General features: G+C 42.9%; 1 long non-coding RNA gene across 1 annotated transcript in view; it reads right to left on the bottom strand.

Moving 5' to 3' along the window:
- Positions 1 to 8,613: 8,613 nt before the first annotated feature.
- The window catches only part of LOC145720287 (uncharacterized), a 35,733-nt gene continuing 25,905 nt past the window's right edge, over positions 8,614 to 18,441 (bottom strand). Inside the window, exon 3 of the long non-coding RNA XR_014143207.1 lies at positions 8,614 to 9,779. This is a non-coding gene — a long non-coding RNA (uncharacterized LOC145720287). The remainder of the gene's footprint in view (positions 9,780 to 18,441) is intronic.

Here is an 18,441-nt window from a genome sequence, read left to right as displayed (position 1 = left end):
GACATCTTGGCTCTTTCCATAGTTTGGCTATTGTGGACATTGCTGCTATAAACATCGGGGTGCACGTGCCCCTTCGGATCCCTACTTTTGTATCTTTGGGGTAAATACCCAGTAGTGCAATTGCTGGGTTGTAGGGTAGCTCTATTTTCAATTTTTTGAGGAACCTCCATACTGTTTTCCAGAGAATTATGTACAGCTATAGTTTAGATCTTTTTGTACATGAGCCTTGTCTGATAAGGACCTAGCAGTTTTTAGAAAATTTGTCTTCGAGCTGAGAGTTCATATATTTGTTTGTTTTTGTTTGTTTTTTTTTTTTTAAAGATTTCATTTATTTATTTGAGACAGAGAGAATGAGAGAGAGAAAGCACATGGCGGGGGGAGGGTCAGAGGGAGAAGCAGACTCCCTGCTGAGCAGGGAGCCCGATGCGGGACTCGATCCCGGGACTCCAGGATCATGACCTGAGCCGAAGGCAGTCTCTTAACCAACTGAGCCACCCAGGCGCCCTCATATATTTGTTTTGAATCGTAGTCCCAGTTGGTTGCAAGTTTGCTAGAACTTTGAAAGTTTTTTCTTTCTTTTCCTTTATTTGCCAGTAAAAATGTGTTGATATTCATAAGGAGAAGGAAGTTGATCTAGAACTTTCTGATAATAAAATGGGCCTCTTCATGAGGTAATGGCAACGAAATCTAACAGATTGATGGACATGGATTTAAGGCAGAACGTCACCGGTACCTGTTCAAAGTCTGGTGATCTAACCAGAGCAAGTGCATTGGCTCAGGGGAAGTTTTGGGTGACTCTTCTCACAGAGATATTTGCCACAGTTGACTGCTCAATCTGACCCTACCATCCAGGGTAAGCTTTGAGTGGAGGATCCAGATAAGCCATTGTGGGGCTGTTCAATCACCTGAAAGCATCTGTGCACCAGCTGAGCACTTCCTATCAGGGTCTATATTCTATTCTGGGAGCTTATTCTGACCACACTTCCTTTTGTTTTTTGGGTTTTTTAATTTTTTTTTTTTAAGATTTTATTTATTTGCGAGAGAGACAATGAGAGAGAGACAGAGAGCATGAGAGGGAGGAGGGTCAGAGGGAGAAGCAGACTCCCTGCCGAGCAGGGAGCCCGATGCGGGACTCGATCCCGGGACTCCAGGATCATGACCTGAGCTGAAGGCAGTCGCTTAACCAACTGAGCCACCCAGGTGCCCCACACTTCCTTTTGAACACAGTTCTAGCATGTGGTGGTAGAAGTAGCTACTACTCCGAAAGCAGAAAGACTTTACCTTCCTACAGACAAGGAGCAGTGGGATGTTGGCTATGTCTGTTTTCCTGCTAACAAAGGTGGATACTTGGAAGAAAGAGCAGACATCCTTATAGAATAAAACTTGAGAGTCACTGGTGGTTGGATGGGAAGATTTCAAGTTTATCATTTCTCTTGAGATTGTAGTTTTAAATGATTATAACTATTATGAATTGTGATCAATCTATTTAAAAGGACTACCCTGGACTCCTTCAAAAGAACAGTCTAAATGAGGGACTCCAATGGTCCTCATGCAACATGTGGTACATTTTGACCAATACGTCTATTTAATCAACATAAAAGCCTCAGGATTATTTGAAATTTTAAGATAAATTATGCATTATTAAAAGTATATAAAGTCAAATAATAATTTTAGAATATGGTATTAACAGCTATATGCCCCCAGCCCCACCCCCACCCCTACCCATACACTGCCCTCTGCTTGACCCATATGAGTCAGAGAAAAAAATACTTTCTGAATTTGGGAGCATTATTAACCAACCATAGAAACCATACTGTATAGCTGTTAATCCTCAGTCTCACCAAATTGCTGACTCCTGATGTTGGCATGCTCTTAAGGCATACTATTTTTCAAGTGTATTTTGAAGGTGGATTTCCTTTATCTCTGGTCTTTTGTGCAAACACAATTTCAACTTGGCCTAGTTCTCTGTCACAGAGGATTCCTAAATCCCAGGCTAATCTAGGGGTTCCAGTTTTTGGTGTTTCAGACATTCTCTGAAACAATTAGGGAATTCTTCATCATTGGAAAAAACTGCTGTTTTTGGATAATATTACTCAAAATGAAGATAGCCTTTCATCTCTTTCTAAAATTGGAAAAGTTATTCAGGTTTTAACTGGAAAACGCAAAGATACTCAGTTGAAGAAATGTATGTCTCCACTAGACTAATATTTGATTTGCTTTTCAAGCTACCACAGAACCAACAGATGGAACAGTGCCCATCACAGGGAGAGAACACATCCAATCTATCCAATCTGAAATCCTTTTTTTTTTTTTTAAGAGAGAGAGTACACACAAGGGTGGGGGAAGGGCAGAAGGAGAGGGAGAGAGAGAATCTTAAGCAGGTTCCATACCCAACATGAAGCCTGACTTAGGGCTCAATCCCATAACCCTGAGATCATGACCCGAGCCGAAATTGAGTCAGACGCTTAACCAACTGAGCCACCCAGGCACCCCCAATCTCTGAAATCCTACCAATATCAGCAAATAATTCCATAGAGCCTGTTATTTCTACTTTTGTTCATTCATTTTTCATCTGAAGTAATAAACAGCGATCATATCCCCTGGTCTATTACCTGAAACAAGTCTAGAAAATGGAAGACCAACAACTACAGTTTCAATTTGAATCCATCAACATTGGGAACACCTTGGTAATAAGATTCAATTTTGTTATGCCATCTGAGACAGGCTTTCTCTAAAGTACATGCTACCAAGAAATGATCCATATGTTCAGAGTGCTTGAGACACCATGCAAGAAAGAGCTGACCTCAGAAACTATATTCCTTTTGTTGTTCCCTTGTATCTATTCAGTTAGTTTCTTTATGGACATTTCTGTTCAGTGACCATTAAATGTTCACTTTGCCAGTCTGTCTTCACCGTGTGGCTAGCCAGATTCTGCTGAAGGTATTATAGACTTGGAAGAAGTGGCCGCTTGACTACAAGTCACCACAATTGAAAACAGCCTATACTCCAGCCTCATTTTCACCTGGGAACATGTTTTCTTACAGACACAGGGTAGTGACCACTTGACAGGTCCCCCTGATAATGCTACTGACTACTTTTTTTTTATAGATTTTATTTATTTATTTGACAGAGAGAGTGACAGCGAGAGCAGGAACACAAGCAGGGGGAGTGGGAGAGGGAGAAGCAGGCTTCCCGCCGAGCAGGGAGCCCGATGCGGGGCTTGATCCCAGGACCCCGGGATCATGACCTGAGCCGAAGGCAGACGCTTAACGACTGAGCCACCCAGGCGCCCGCTACTGACTATTTAAACCTAAAATGGCAGCGCAATTACCATCTCACATAATGTGTTTTCCAACCAATGTCAACACGGCTGCGCTATTGCTCAAACTCTTTCTTTTGTGGAATTTTCAATTTCCTTTTTGGAAATCACCAACGGTGACTGAAGCCATTTTTGTCTTGGTGTACGAGAAGAGAGAATATTTTTGGAGGTGTCCTTTTCCCTTCCCAGAACTAGGTTTCCGCTCTTCTCTTTCTTCCCCTCTGCCAAGTGCAGTCACCCCGCCTCCCAGATCTGAGAGCTAGCCCACATGGGAGGTGCCCCTCACAGTTCTTTCTCAGAAGTTTTAAAGTTCTGAGTCATGCCCTTCCTTAACTGGGAGCTACACTTATCTCTTCATTAGCCATGTTTTGTTTTCTCTGAAGACTTAACCTGCACGGTTTTCTGTGTGAATACCTTCTCCAAGTCACTCTGGGTGCCTGTACTCTGCTTCACACGACGTACGCAGGTCAGTTTATACTTGGATCTCAAGATTCCTTTTCTTATGAATTATTGCGTGCACACGATCCTTTTTCTTAAGATTTTTACTAAAATCTTAATTTTAATAAAGGGAGGAGGGGCAGAAGGAGAGGGAGAGAGAGTGTCTTAAGCAGACTCTGTGCTGAGCACAAGCCTGGCTTGACCTGAGCTGAGACTAAGAGTCGGACACTTAACTGACTACACCACCCAGGCACCCCCTGATCTTTATAAATCTTTGAAAATATATTTCTTAGGATTTTAGAGTTCTCTTATTTAGAAATTTTGCTATTGGATACATCAGCCTCGTTGAACCGTGATAGTTTGATAGCAGTGGGCAATATAAGTGTTCCAGAATTTATGATGGTCCACAGAAATTAGATCATGGACTCGTAAAGGGAAAGCTTTGTTGGAAAAATCTCAGTCTTTACCCTTTGTAATGGTTATGGATTTTATGGTAGAAGTAGAGGTAAAAGATTCTGAAAACTCCACAGAAAAATGCTACCATTCTCAGCAAGAGAGACAATAAAGAGCTCTCAAGAACACTGCTGGTTAAAGGAATAGTAAAAATATGCCATAGAGAAGGCAGCAATCCTTCCAGAAAAGTGACTGCAGGTGTTCAAGGCTATTAAAACCACATTTTGTAAAAGAAAGTCCTCCCAGAAAATACAAATAAGAGATATATTCTTGAGATGTATTATCTATTGATGGTTCATTTTTTTCATTACATCAAAAACATTGTCATGTAAAGTATCTCAGGTAGTCAAAATGTCAAAAAATAAGCATTTTATGCAACAGCTATTAACTCTACTTACTACATTATGCTAATACTGATGTGACTACATATTACTGAATTTAGGGATCAGTAGTGAAATCTTCAGAATAAAAAATATTGAATTACAAATTAGTTTGCACTACTTCTATTTTGAAAACCTTTCTCTATTTAGATTCTGCCATGTCTAAGAAGAAAAAATGGAAACTTTGCCCACCTTGGTATGTCCCAATTAATGAATTGTATTAGAAACAGAATTTCAATAAATATTCATTTCTTCATTCTTTCAATAAACAGGCATTAGGCACATATTTGGCTCATGTCAGGCACAGTACTAGGCACTGGGGTTGCAAAGATGAAGGGGGCACAGTCCTTGCTGTTGAGGGTCACAGTCTGATGAAAATAGGCAAACAAATAATTAGTGCACAATAGAGGACTGTAGCTAATTCTTACTGAGTGTATCAGTCTAGATTATTTTTGAGCTGTCCTAAAGGATGATAAGCAGTTTGCCTGATGGGCAAGAGAAGGAAGGGTCCTCCAGGCAGAAGGAACAGTATTTGCAATGATACGGAGGCTGAGAAAGAGCATAAGAACAGGCAACAATAGTTGCTTAATGTGGCTGGATCCCAGGGGATCTTTGGGAGCTGAGGCTGGAGAAGCAGGCAGGGTCCAGGCCATGGAAGGTCTTGATCCCTGCTAGGGAATTTAGGCTTTATCAAAGTCAGGAGAAGCTGAAGGAATTTAAATAAGGAAGTGGGATGATCAGATTTGCATTTTAGGAAGATGGCTTTGGTGGCAATGTAGTTGGAGTAAATGAGGCAGGGTTGGAGACCAGTGTTTGGAGGTTACTACAAGGGTTTGAGCAAGAATGATGATTACTCACACGTACTGAGTGCTAACACATGTGTTACGCACTTGACATATGTTATCTAATATATTTTTTTTTAGAGAGAGAGAGGGTGGGCAGAGGGAGAGAGATTTTTTTTTTTTTAAATGAAGAAGATTTCTTTATGAAATATTTTAGGCACAGAGAAAGTTATAAAGAATACTATAATAAACATCCACATTCTTCTCACACAGCTTTATCAAATCTTTTTTTAAAATTTTTTATTAACATATAATGTATTATTTGTTTCAAGGGTACAGGTCTGTGATTCATCAGTCTTACACAATTCACAGCACTCACCATAGCACATACCCTCCCCAGTGTCCATCACCCAGCCACCCCATCCCTCCCACCGCCCTCCACTCCAGCAACCCTCAGTTTGTTTCCGGAGATTAAGAGTCTCTTGTGGTTTGTCTCCCTCTCTGGTTTCATCTTGTTTCATTGTTCCCTCCCTTCCCCTATGCTCCTCTGTCTTGTTTCTCAAATTCTTCATAACAGTGAGATCATACGATAATTGTCTTTCTCTGATTGACTTATTTCGCTTAGCGTAATACCCTCTAGTTCCATCCACGTCATTGCAAATGGCAAGATTTCATTTTTTTGATGGCTGCATAATATTCCATTGTAGATAGATACCACATCTTTTTTTTTTTTTAAAGATTTTATTTATTTGACAGAGAGACACAGTGAGAGAGGGAACACAAGCAGGGGGAGTGGGAGAGGGAGAAGCAGGCTTCCCCAAGGAGCAGGGAGCCTGATGCGGGGCTCGATCCCAGGACCCTGGGATCATGAGCTGAGCCGAAGGCAGGCCCTTAACGACTGAGCCACCCAGGCGCCCCGATACCACATCTTCTTTATCCATTCATCTGTTGATGGACATCTTGGCTCTTTCCATAGTTTGGCTATTGTGGACATTGCTGCTATAAACATTGGGGTGCATGTAACCCTTCGGATCACTACTTTTGTATCTTTGGGGTAAATACCCAGTAGTACAATTGCTGGGTCATAGGGTAGCTCTATTTTCAACTTTTTGAGGAACCTCCATACTTTTTTCCAGAGTGGCTGCACCAGCTTGCATTCCCACCAACAGGGTAGGAGGGTTCCCCTTTCTCTGCATCCTCGCCAACATCTGTCATTTCCTGACTTGTTAATTTTAGCCATTCTGACTGGTGTGAGGTCGTATCTCATTGAGGTTTTGATTTGTATTGGGAGAGAGAGAATCTTAAGCAGGCTCCACACCCAGCACAGAGCCCAACACCAGGCTCGATCTCACAACCCTGAGATCATGACCTGAGCTGAAATCAAGAGTCAGACGCTTAACCAACTGAGCCCCCACCCACGTGCCCCTTTATGTTATCTAATTTAATCCTCACAGTGATCCTATAGGGTAATGTATTAGTCAGGGTGGGTTAGGTTATGCTGTGACAAGAAACAGCCCCCAAATCATTAAGCAAAATAATTCTTTGCTCATGCCACATGTCCCATGTAGGTTGGCCAGGGGGCAATGCTCCTCATAGTCACATAGAAACCCAGGATAATGGAGGTTCCATTTCAATATATACCTCACAGCTTTGAGAAAGGACCATCACCGCAGTGGGAAGTGAATGTGGCTCATTGTCTCTGGGCTCCGAAAGCTTCTGCCCAAGCGTCACACAGCCACAGTCAAGTCCAGGGAGGCAGCAAAGTACAATCCTACCATGTGCCCAAAAGGAGAATCAGGAATATTTATTTATTTTACTTTTTAAAGATCTATTGATTTTAGAGAGAGAGAGAGCATGCACACATGAGTGAGGAGAGGGGCAGAGGGAGAAGGAGAGAAGCAGACTCCCTCCTGAGCACAGAGCCTGTTGTGGGGCTCGATCCCAGCACTCTGGGATCATGACCTGAGCCGAAGGCAGACACTTAACTGACTGAGCCACCCAGGTGTCCCACATGTATAATTTTTTTTTTTTTTTTATTCATTCGACAGAGAGAGTCAGTGAAAGAGGGGACACAAGCAGGGGGAGTGGGAGAGGGAGAATCAGGCCCCCTGTGGAACAGGGAGCCCCACGTGGGGCCCGATCCCAGGACCCCAGGACCACGACCCGAGCCGAAGGCAGACGCCCAACGACTGAGCCACCCAGGCGCCCCCCACATGTATAATTTTTTATGGTAATACTGGAGAATACAGGTGATAAATTTTAAAAACTTAGGCTCTGGATTATTTTGTCTTCCTTTGAAAAGTTTTAATTTTTGTTCTAGTAAGCAGTTCAATTATTGATTGGCCACTTTGAACTTGTGCAGGTTTTTCTTCTTTTTTTTCCCCCACTTTGTTAGTGCCGATCATCGGAAAAGTCCCAGATATCTTCCCAATCCTCTGTAATTTAGTGCACTCAACCTTCAAACCGTTTCCCCTGTGGGCCTCATCAAGGTTTAGTTTTAGGCATTATTAGGTCAGGGCTAGTCTTCCTCTAGGGCAGTGACTCTTGAACTATAGCATGTATTGGAATCATCCACAGAGCCTGTCAAAATACAAACTTCTGGGCTTCTTCTCCTGAATTTCTGATCCAGAAGATCAGAGGTGGGTCCCCAGAGTTTGCATTTCCAACAGGGTCTCTAACAGACTTGCAGGTGCTGCCGCTGGTGGTCAAGGGACAACGATCCAAGAACTATTGCTCTAGAATACGGTCCTTATTTTTTAAAGTGTGTTTTTTCTAGTGTCCTCACTGGATGCCTAAGGTATTATTAACAAAGTATTCATATGGCTTTCCAGTTAGGCTGAGCCAAAACTCTGATGACCCCTATTACTGCTCGAACTCTAATATCCATGCTCAGCCTTCAACTCACAGAAGCTGGCATTTGGTAATCCTTGGAGAGTCTCACCTTACCCATGTACAACCCAGGACTTAGCCAAGTACTCACAGGCAACGATTCCCCCCTCCCCAAGATTTTTGGAGCCCTCCCTCTACAAAGTTTCCCCCTCTCCCGTGTCCTACCTTACAGAATCCAGCTGCACAGCTGCCCCAAATTCTGATCTCTGCCTCTCAATTCAGCCAGTCCTCTAACTCACTGCCCTCAGATAAAGGGCCAGAGTGATTCTGGGCCTCACCTCTTGAGTTTCTCTTCACTTAAGGGCCACAGACTTGTGTCCTGGAACAACTGACTCATGTATTTTGTCCCGTTTAATATTTTTAAAACAACGCTGGGTGGCTAGACCGGTACCAGTTTCTACTCCATCATAGCCAGGGATGGGAGGCCTGGTTTTAGATCTTTTGAATTTAAGGAGCCTTGGACTATCCAGATAGAGATATCAACAACAAAAGGTTAGCCTAGAGATAAAAGTTTACAAGGTATCCATGTATCGATAGTGGTTGGGAATAGGGGCATGAATCACATAGGTTATACAAAATCAGAAGCGTAGAGGATCAAAGAGAGAATCTTGGGGGCACTGCCAATTTTTCAGGGGTGGGTGAAAGAGGGTTGGCAAAAGAGGCATATCAGGAGTGGTCCAAGAGGCAGAAGAGCCATGTCCTGGAAGTCAATGGAGAAGGGTTCTAAAAAAATATTTTGAATTCTTACTATGTCTCCCCCATGTGCTAAGAGGTTTACCAAAAAAACATTTTAAAAAAAAAAATTTCAAGCAACCCAATAATATAGTACTATTATCAATCCCATTTTATAGATAAGGATGAGCATGAAGATGAAGAACCTGACCCGTTAAGTAACTTGCGTAACATCATGCAGCTGGTAAGCGGCCGAGCAGGACTTGAATCCGGGAATTCGGACTCCGAGACTCAAAAACACCACAGTGTTCTGCCTCATTCCAAAACAGGAGAGGAGGACGTACGCCACTGGCTGCCCAAGAAGCTGAGGATTGAAAAGTGCCCATGGGATTAGGTAGTAGGCCACTGGTGAGCTCAGCAAGAACTCACTGCAGTAAACAGTAGGTGCTAACTAACTGTTCAATTTTATCAGCTCCTGGGCTTAACCCCTTATTTGAGCCAGCAGAGTGCCATACACATGCATCTCCCAGCCCTTGCTTGCCTTATCTTCCTCCTCAGAAACCTGCTCCAGGCTTCTCCTCAGAAAGAGGAGACCCACTCCCTAGTTGCATTCAGGGAAGGCGAGATCCGTGCTCCAGCCTCCTAAGGGGGTGAAGAGAAGTGGGAGGTGACTATTTGTAACTCACTACCTGTGCCCAGGCACAGATTTATATGCATTTGAACATATCATCACCTCAATTATCTATGCTCAGATTAGCCTTAGCAATTCTTTAAGCTCTCACAGCTGTCTTCAGGTGTTCAGGGGATTATTATGGGGAGATGTTGATCGGCTGTTTTCCATGGCTTCTGTGGGCAGAACAAAAGAAAAGAGGCTTAAATGTCAGCAAGGGATTTAGATGTAAGTGAGAACTCTGTGGGACAGGGAGGTCCTGCGTACCCAAGCAAGGGTTTCCAGCCTTTCTGTCTTAGTTAGCCCTAAATATTCCCTTCCCCATCATACCACCTCTTCCTTGGTTTTCTGACAAAAGAGACAAAAACAGTAACAGCAAATTCTTATGTAGTTCTTACTTCATGCCAGGCACTGTTAAGGTTTTTACTCATATTCACTTATCCAAGACTCACAACAACACGATGAGATAAGTACTATTGCTATCCCCATTTTACAGGTACGAAAACTGAGATACGGGGTGAATAACTTGCCAAAGGTCACACGGCCGATAAAAACATTTCAAGCCTTATGCCAAAGTCCATCCTCTTCAGCACTACCCTATACTGCTCTCTGTATGTGTGACACTAGAACAGAATTTGGTATCAGGCAGAGCAGGGAGAAATGCTAGCTAGCAATTGGGTATGGAGGCTGTAGTCGATTGTGACAAAATGACCCGAACTGATCCGTGCTCCCTGAATTTATGCCTACATGTAGTCCCCTTCCACACTGAGTCTGTGCCATCCCAATGACTCACTTGGCCAACAGCATGTGATGGAAACAACTTTCCGGGACTTCAAACCCAGGCTTTAAGAGGTCTGGAGCTTCTACTTTCTCTGTCAGAACCTAACTGCCTCATAAAGAAGTACAGTCTGTCTACCTGTAGAGAGGACACATGTAGAGAGAAGACTTGGAGGCCGAGAGGCCATGTGGAGAAGAACAGAGGCACCTCAGCTAAGAGCCAGCACCCAAGTGGCAAAGGAAGCCATCTTGGATCCTCTAGTCCCAGCTGGACTGTCCCAGGAGACACCACATAGGGCAAAGATGGGCTGAACCTGCTGAGTCCTGCCCAAATCCTAACTCTAGACTTTTGGGGGTTTTGGGGTTTTGTTTGTTTTTACAGATTGAAAGAAGTTTCAAACATTATTGCAGAGGTTTCCGCGAAGGTATTTTTTTGATGAGCCAAATCCTAACTCTAAAAGGGCTGTGGTTTTAAGCCAGTTTCTTTTTTACTGTGGTGAAATATACATAACATAAAATTTTATCATTTTAGCCATTCTAAGTGTATAGTTCTATGGCACTAAGTTCATTTGCATTGGTGTGCAGCCATCACACTATCCATCTCCAGGACCTTTTCATCATCTCAGACTGAAACTCCGTCCCCGTGAAACACTATTTCTCCCTCCTTCAAACCCCGGGTAACCACTATTCTACTTTCAGTGTCTATGACTTTAAGTCAATAGATTTTAAGGTAGCAACATATAACTTCATAGAGATACTGACAGACTTAATCATCTGCTTTTAGAATGTATTGATGTGTCTCTTAGTTTATTAAATACCAGAGAGTTGTAGAAGCAGCAGGAACCCTCCCAGAGCTTCAGCTTGCTGCATTATTTGTACATGTAATTCTAATGCGTCGTGGCCTATAGTGTTATAGGTAAAATTATAATACCTAACATTCACTTTAAAGTTGAAAAGGCAGTTTCACACTTAATGTATCATTTGCCTTTCACAACAGCCTTGGAGGTAGAATTAATTTTTTTTCCTTTCATAGATCAGGGAATTGAGGATCAAAGGGTTTAAGTGACTTGCTCAAGGTCACAGCATAGAGAGAACAGGTTGGTCTGCAACCATTTATTGATCATTCCTGCTGGGTAAGGGAGATTGCGGGGGCACCCAAAAGATAATTCAGCAGCTTGAAAAAGGAGACACAAGCCTGGTCCTCAAACAACATCTGCTCGCCTAGGACACACCCATGGATATGCCCACAGGAGAATCCTTTGATCGTGCAGACTACCAACCAAGATGGCTCCCAATGAAATGTTTTATAGGGTGTGGCTGGGTCCTATATTAAGAAACAGATATGCTTGGCTGTATATTGGGCAGGAAGAGCATGACGAGGCAAGCCAGGTACGTCTCCATTGAGTAAAGCCACAGACTCATGCCCATTCATAAATCAATTCAGTGGGTCACAAGCTATATATATTTTTTAAATGAAATAGAGCAGAATTCATTGAAGTAGTAAGGGCAAGTGTTTTTCTGAGGAATTTATTTCTGTAATATTGTATATACATTTCGTAGTCATGTTATTTGGGACTTGGGTCACAATATGAAATGTATTTCTTACCATGGTGTGAATGCTTGAAAACAACTGCCCTATCCCAGTTCTTTCCTGGCCACGGCCTTCCTCAAAGTGCAGAAGCCTTCTGCAGTCTCTAGGGGAACTATAGCCCGTCCACATGCACTGGCCTATTGCAAACAGTAGAAAAGGGGTGTAATTTTAGCACAAGGACAACACTCCAGAGGCTGGTTTGGAATGGCTGAAATGGTTGTATGTAAAATTTTGCCCGGGTGCCCAAAGTGACTTATGACACAGAGACGTGGTGACACAATTCTAAAAGCGCTGGATTAGTCAGGGAAACTGAGGTTCCATCTTTGGTTCTGCATCAAATGCCTATAATTCCTTAAAATTTTCTGGGCTTTGTTCCCTCATCTCTGGCAAGAGGGAAGATCAGACTAAATTATCTTTAGGGAAAGTTTCCAACCAAGAGAAGGAATGCTGGTAAGATTTAGGTCACTGCCTCCTCCTTTTCCCAAGGAGGGGCACTGCAATAGGGAATGCAGAGGGAAAGTCAGTCTGTCTTTTGAAAAAAAAGTGAGACCAGGGATGCCTGGGTGACTCAGTTGGTTAACCGTCTGCCTTCGGCTCAGGTCATGATCCCAGGGTCCTGGGATCGAGTCCCACATCGGGCTCCTTGCTCAGTGGGGAGCCTGCTTCTCCCTCTGCCTGCCTCTCCCCCCGCTTATGCTTTCTCTTTCTCTCTCTCTCTGACAAATAAATCTTAAAAAAAAAAAAAGAAAAAAGTGAGTCCAGTTTTTTGTTTGTTTATGTGTTTTCCAAGGTTGATAAGGACAGACAAACACTGTCTTTGAAAGATAACAAATGTACATTTCTGGTTTGAGGCTGAAGACTTAACCTCGAGTACCCCATCCAGGTCAGGTGTCTACAATCATGAAACTTACATCATTTTAGTTTCATGAATTAAACAATAAACTATAATTGTCTAGGTCCAAAGTATGATGGTGAAGTCACAGCACCCCAATCACATATAAAATTTTGTCCCTGTAATTAAGCCATGAAGGTAGCTGGAATTCCTTGAGAGTTAAAGGCACGCAATCGTGGTGATTCTTTACCCTGAGCTTAGGAAACATGAATTCCTTGGTGGCAGGATTTCGATCCTGGAGCCCATGTCAGGTGGGGGGGGGCTGGGCCAGTGACCACTGGCAGTTCCTGGATGTTAAGAGAGGCTCCATGGCAGAAGAGAAGGAGCCTGGACATTGCCAACAGCCCTTGTTTAAAAAGAAAAGAAGAGTCGTAGAGTCTCAGCAATAATGGCTCTGCTTCTGCCAATATCGGCAGAGAAACAGGTGCAGAGAGCTCTGAAGAGCACTTCCAGCCTAAGTCGTGGCCCAAGAAATGTCCCAGAAGCCCATGCTCCTTGACCTGCTGGGCTGAATCTGGAGTGTTTCCAGGTATACTCAAAGGGGTCTAGGAATGACATGGGAACGTAGCAGCTTTGTTTGCAACTTAGGAGTAGAAATTGTTTTTCATTAAACAGAAAAATATCCTTGTCTGTTTGCATTTCAAACAAAGTAATGCTGTTTGGGGACTGATAATAAGAAAATACATTCTCATTGGGGAAACTCCGCATCTTTGTACAATTTCGGGAGAGTATAAAGGAATTGTTCGAATTGCTTTGTTTTTCCTTTCTCATGGTATAGAGAAGTTTATGTGATTTAATGACTTTTTTATGGTAATTTTTTAAGAACATATTCAAACCAGATGCCGTTTAGTAGACTTGAATATTGCCTAACTCTCTGGAATGATAAAAAGCACAGATGGGCACAAACTGAAGAGGAAAGTAAGAAAAGATTTATTCAAGGGCAGTGAATTATATTATTAGGCCCGTGACTCCTTCCCATCCCCCAAACTAACCCCAAACCCAGCTTATCTGAGTAAACCAAAGGGAATTTAATCATAGCCCCTACTATGTACTCTGTACATTCTGGCTGACATTGTAGACCCTGTTAGAAATCTGGTTGGCTTCCAAGCACATACAATACTAGAGTGAAGAAATAGTATAGATAACTATCTCATTTTTCTTTCTCTCTGAAACATTGACAATGATTCATTGTAGAATGTCTCGGGACATTCAAGGAAGTTATCCACAAACATTTTGCAGAAATCTGTCAAGAGCTGATTATTGCAATTTATATTATGTGGCTATTTCATTCCCCAGGCTTCATGTGTTGCAAGATTAAAACACGCAGGGAAGACAATGCACTCTATAGGCTGCCAAACATGAACAACCAGTAGTCAAGGGGCAGGTTCAAAGTGTGGTGTTTTCAGCTCCTGAAAGGACAGAATGGTGACCTTAGGTGACACAGGCAGAACCACCAGACACACATCAGTCCCTTCCTAAACAGAGCAAACATTAGCCAGTAAAATGGGGGAAACCCGTTAACTCCATCTAATTGCTCAGGAATCCTTACACACGTGCCAATTTCCGCAGGATATGCCACATTTGAGTTCCCTGATATGCAAATAGAAATATCACAGACACTTGAAATTCATACATAAACTCCAAGCCCTTATTTCAGCAACTCAGTTTTACTCCTCTGTCACCAAAGTCACCAAGAGTTGTAATCAAGGCCTACACTGTAGGCAGGATTTGACCCTCTTCCCCGCTCCCCATCCTGCAGACCAGCTCCTGAGTCATGAAGTGCGTGAATAAAGATGCCAAGGCCCAGCCCCAAATGGAACGGTCACCGTTTGGAAACTGAATTCTGGGGTCCAGTAAGAAGATTCCACTTTAGCGGCACAAGGCACGACAGGTTTGCCTGATTCTGAGAATCAACCACTCAAGGCAATTTTTGATTTTTTTTTTTTTGGTCTCAAGTCCTTTTACTATGTGTGAGAGACATATAGATCATTTAATTCTACTTGCTATTGAGTTTTGGTTCGTTTTTTGTGTTTCAGATTTTATTTTATTTTTTTATTTTTTTTAAGATTTTATTTATTTGACAGAGAGAGACACAGCGAGAGAGGGAACACAAGCAGGGGGAGTGGGAGAGGGAGAAGCAGGCTTCCTGCAGAGCAGGGAGCCTGATGCAGGGAGCCCGATGCAGGGAGCCCGATGCAGGGAGCCCGATGCGGGGAGCCCGATGCGGGACTCAATCCCAGGACGCTGGGATCATGACCTGAGACGAAGGCAGACGCTTAATGACTGAGCCACCCAGGCGCCCCTTAAGATTTTATTTTTAAGTGATCTCCACACCCAATTCGAGGCTCAAACCCGCAGCCCCAAGATCAGGAGTCACATGCTCCACCAACTGAGCCAGCCAGGTGCCCAGCTATAGGGTTTTTTTTTGGGGCTTTCACTTGAGGGCACCTACATTCTCTCCCAGAAATAGACCAGTCTTGCCATGTCTCTTAATCTATACAGTAGCCTCATGCTTGCAAATGCCCAACGAACACTAGGTTAAAGTCTCTCTCATACTCTTCAACAAAGATGATGACATTTTCTTTCATAACATTGAACTCTGCATGTCAATCTTAATTTACTTGCTTAGGTTAAAATTATATGAAGTACATTTAAGAGCATTTATGGATGCACACATTTAAAGTAAGCATTATACATATACACACACACACACATAAAATCAAAGCAACCATTTTTTTAAAAGTAAATTCTTTTTGAGAGCCATAATTTCAACTAGTCCCCCATGACTCTGTGAATCATCTTTTTCCCGGGAAGATAATTTAAATGACTAAAGGTAGTCGGTTTGTCATGCCATAAAAACACATCTATAATTAAATATTTCTCTACAGACAATAGTGTGCTGATGGTTTCCATAGAAATGCAAAGTCCAAAAATGCATTGAAGTTCCTTTCCTCACCTCTGTTGAACTTTCCTTTCATTACCGAGTGAAGAGAGATCACTCTTTCATTTTGTCAGGCATTTGAGAGATGCCGCCATTATGTTTCTGTTCATAACAATCTCTACATGGGAATAGTATTATGTAGTCCACAAGTTTGTGTTATTGCCTCATGATCCCCGCAACATCCTGAAGGTTGGGCAGAACAGGAATAGTTATTTCTGTTGACAGATGGGAAGCTGAAGCCCCTCGAGGTTTAAGTTACTTGCCTGAGGCTATATGGCACACACCAAATCACAAACTGGGATTCAAACCCAGACCTTCTGAATCCTAATCCACACTCTTTTCTTTACTTTGTTCTTTAAAAAAAAAAAAAAAGATGCTAGTGCTTTTGAGCCAGACTAAAAGTCTCATTTGCCTGGTTCCTTCTTTAAAATCTAAAAACAATAAATAGCTCAGCAGGTGAGTTTGACATAGGGTACGCCTCCATGTTACAACCAATGTAGGGTCACTCATCCCGGGGACTGGCAGTCTATGTACCGAATGACCAGGATAGAGTATTTGGGGGACAGTTTTATGGTCAGGCACCAGCTGCCCTGTGTGCACCCTTGGAGGAGTTCCAAAGCCCTGCAGGGGGGCTACAACCACCACATGTCCCCCCACCCCCCATCCAGCTCATGACTCCCAGCCATCTGGGCCGCTCCCTCATCCTCTAGCGCAGCACAAGAGTAGGGGAGAAGGTAGTTAGCACTGAAGAGCTGGTCCTGGGTGAAGGGTTGGCACAGCTCTTGTAGATACTTGAGGTGGGGGAAGAAATAGAAGATGGGAGAGAGTGGCAACAATTCTTGGAACTTTCCTCAAGGGAGGGTGACAGGAAGTTTTTGCACAAAGTAGCAGGACATGAAGCACTGGTCGGGGTTCCCCAGACTATAGTCAGTGAGCTAGGGAAGAAGGTAGAGAGGCCATCAAGTCCACCCTCTTTCATTCATTCATTCTATTCATTCGACAGGTGATCGTTGAACATCGACAGTGCTGAGGATATAGCAGGGAAGACATCAAAGTCCCTGCCCTCACTGAGTTTATGTTCTTGTGGGGAGTGAAGCAGTAAGCAAATAAATAAACGGTACGTCAGCTGGTGATACACATTGTGGACAACAGGAAAGCAGGGTAAGAGGAAAATGGCCCCTTGTGGGGGGCAGGAGGTACTATCTTATGTATGTTGGTTAGGGACCGATAATGACATTTGAACAGAAACTTGAAGCAAATGAGGGAAGAAGCCATGGGGATATCTGATGGAAAGAGAATCCCAGGCAGAGGGGACAGCCAGCGCAAAGGCTCTGCTACAGAGAATGATCGGCGCGTTTAAGGAACAGCTAGGCGGCTAGTGGGGTTGCTAGAGTGGCATGAGGGGAAAAATTGTAGATGTGGTCAGAGAGATTGTGGGGCCCAGACCATATGGGGTCTTGGAGGCCAGTGTTAAGCTAGAGTGAGACAGGGACCCTTGAGCAGGAACATGATAGGCTCTGACTTTTTAAAGTACCCTTCTGCTGCTGTGTTAGAACCCACCTTGGGGCTTAGCCATGGAACATGATGGAAATCTATTTCATTCTTAAAAGACCCTGTACATGACTCAATTGCCTTCCTATTTTCCAGCTTGTTTTCTGTGCTTCTCTCTAGCCAGGTTTTCACAATTTGTTTTATTTTCAATCATCGGATTCGTTAAAATTGTCTGATCTTGCCACCATCCCCTGCCAACCGCCGACTTAAAACTTTCCAAATGGTTTTCGTTCACACTTAGGGGAAAGTTCAAACTCCATCCTCTCGGCCTCAGAGGTCCTATAAGATTGAGTGCTTGCCCACGTCTCTCCTCTGTCTTCCTCTTCCTCTATAGTCACAGTGGCTCTCTTTCAGTTCCTTCTGGTTCAAGGCCTTCCCCCAGATCAGTTCTTCTTCCTGATATGTTCTCCCTGCGGCTGCGTGGTTTATCCTTGCATATCCTGTGCTCTGGCAATTTTTTGGATTAGTTAATTTATCAATCAAATGTGGTACCAGATAAAACGAAGTCACCTCTGAATCCACTGTTTGGAGTTACTTCTGTTTTGGAAGGAAGCTAGGGATTCACTATCACTGAAATTCCATTCAGTATGATTTTATTAAGTTTTATTTATTCAAGTAATCTCTACCCCCTATGTGGGGCTTGAACTCATAACCCCGAGATCAAGAGTTGCATGCTCCTGCCACTGAGCCAGCCAGTCACCCCATTCAGTATTATTTTAGATTATGTGAATATATTTTGGAATACACGTGATATTAATAAATTACATGCTCACATTTTGGAATAACTCTCCTAGATGTTATCATTCTAATTCACCTTCCCACATCATTGCAGCATGGTGAATTACATGAAATATCTTGTTAAATGAAGACTTGTTTGTCATAAATTGTAGTGTGGCTCTTGATTTATTATGGATTTCCCCATATGAGTATCTTATTAGCAATCTGAGAGGCTCATTCTCCCTGTGTTATCAGAACTATATTATTTTGTCTAATTCTTTGTTGATGTCTTCTTATTTTTTATTTTTATTTTTTTAAAGATTATTTATTATTTGCGAAAGAGATAGTGACAGAGAGAGAGAGAGAGTG

This window comes from Leptonychotes weddellii, chromosome 2 (assembly GCF_054177405.1).
Source record: "Leptonychotes weddellii isolate Sample4059 chromosome 2, ASM5417740v2, whole genome shotgun sequence".
Lineage (NCBI taxonomy): Eukaryota > Metazoa > Chordata > Mammalia > Carnivora > Phocidae > Leptonychotes > Leptonychotes weddellii.
Note: the sequence above shows the minus strand (reverse complement) of the source record. Positions and strands in the feature narration are given on the sequence as shown.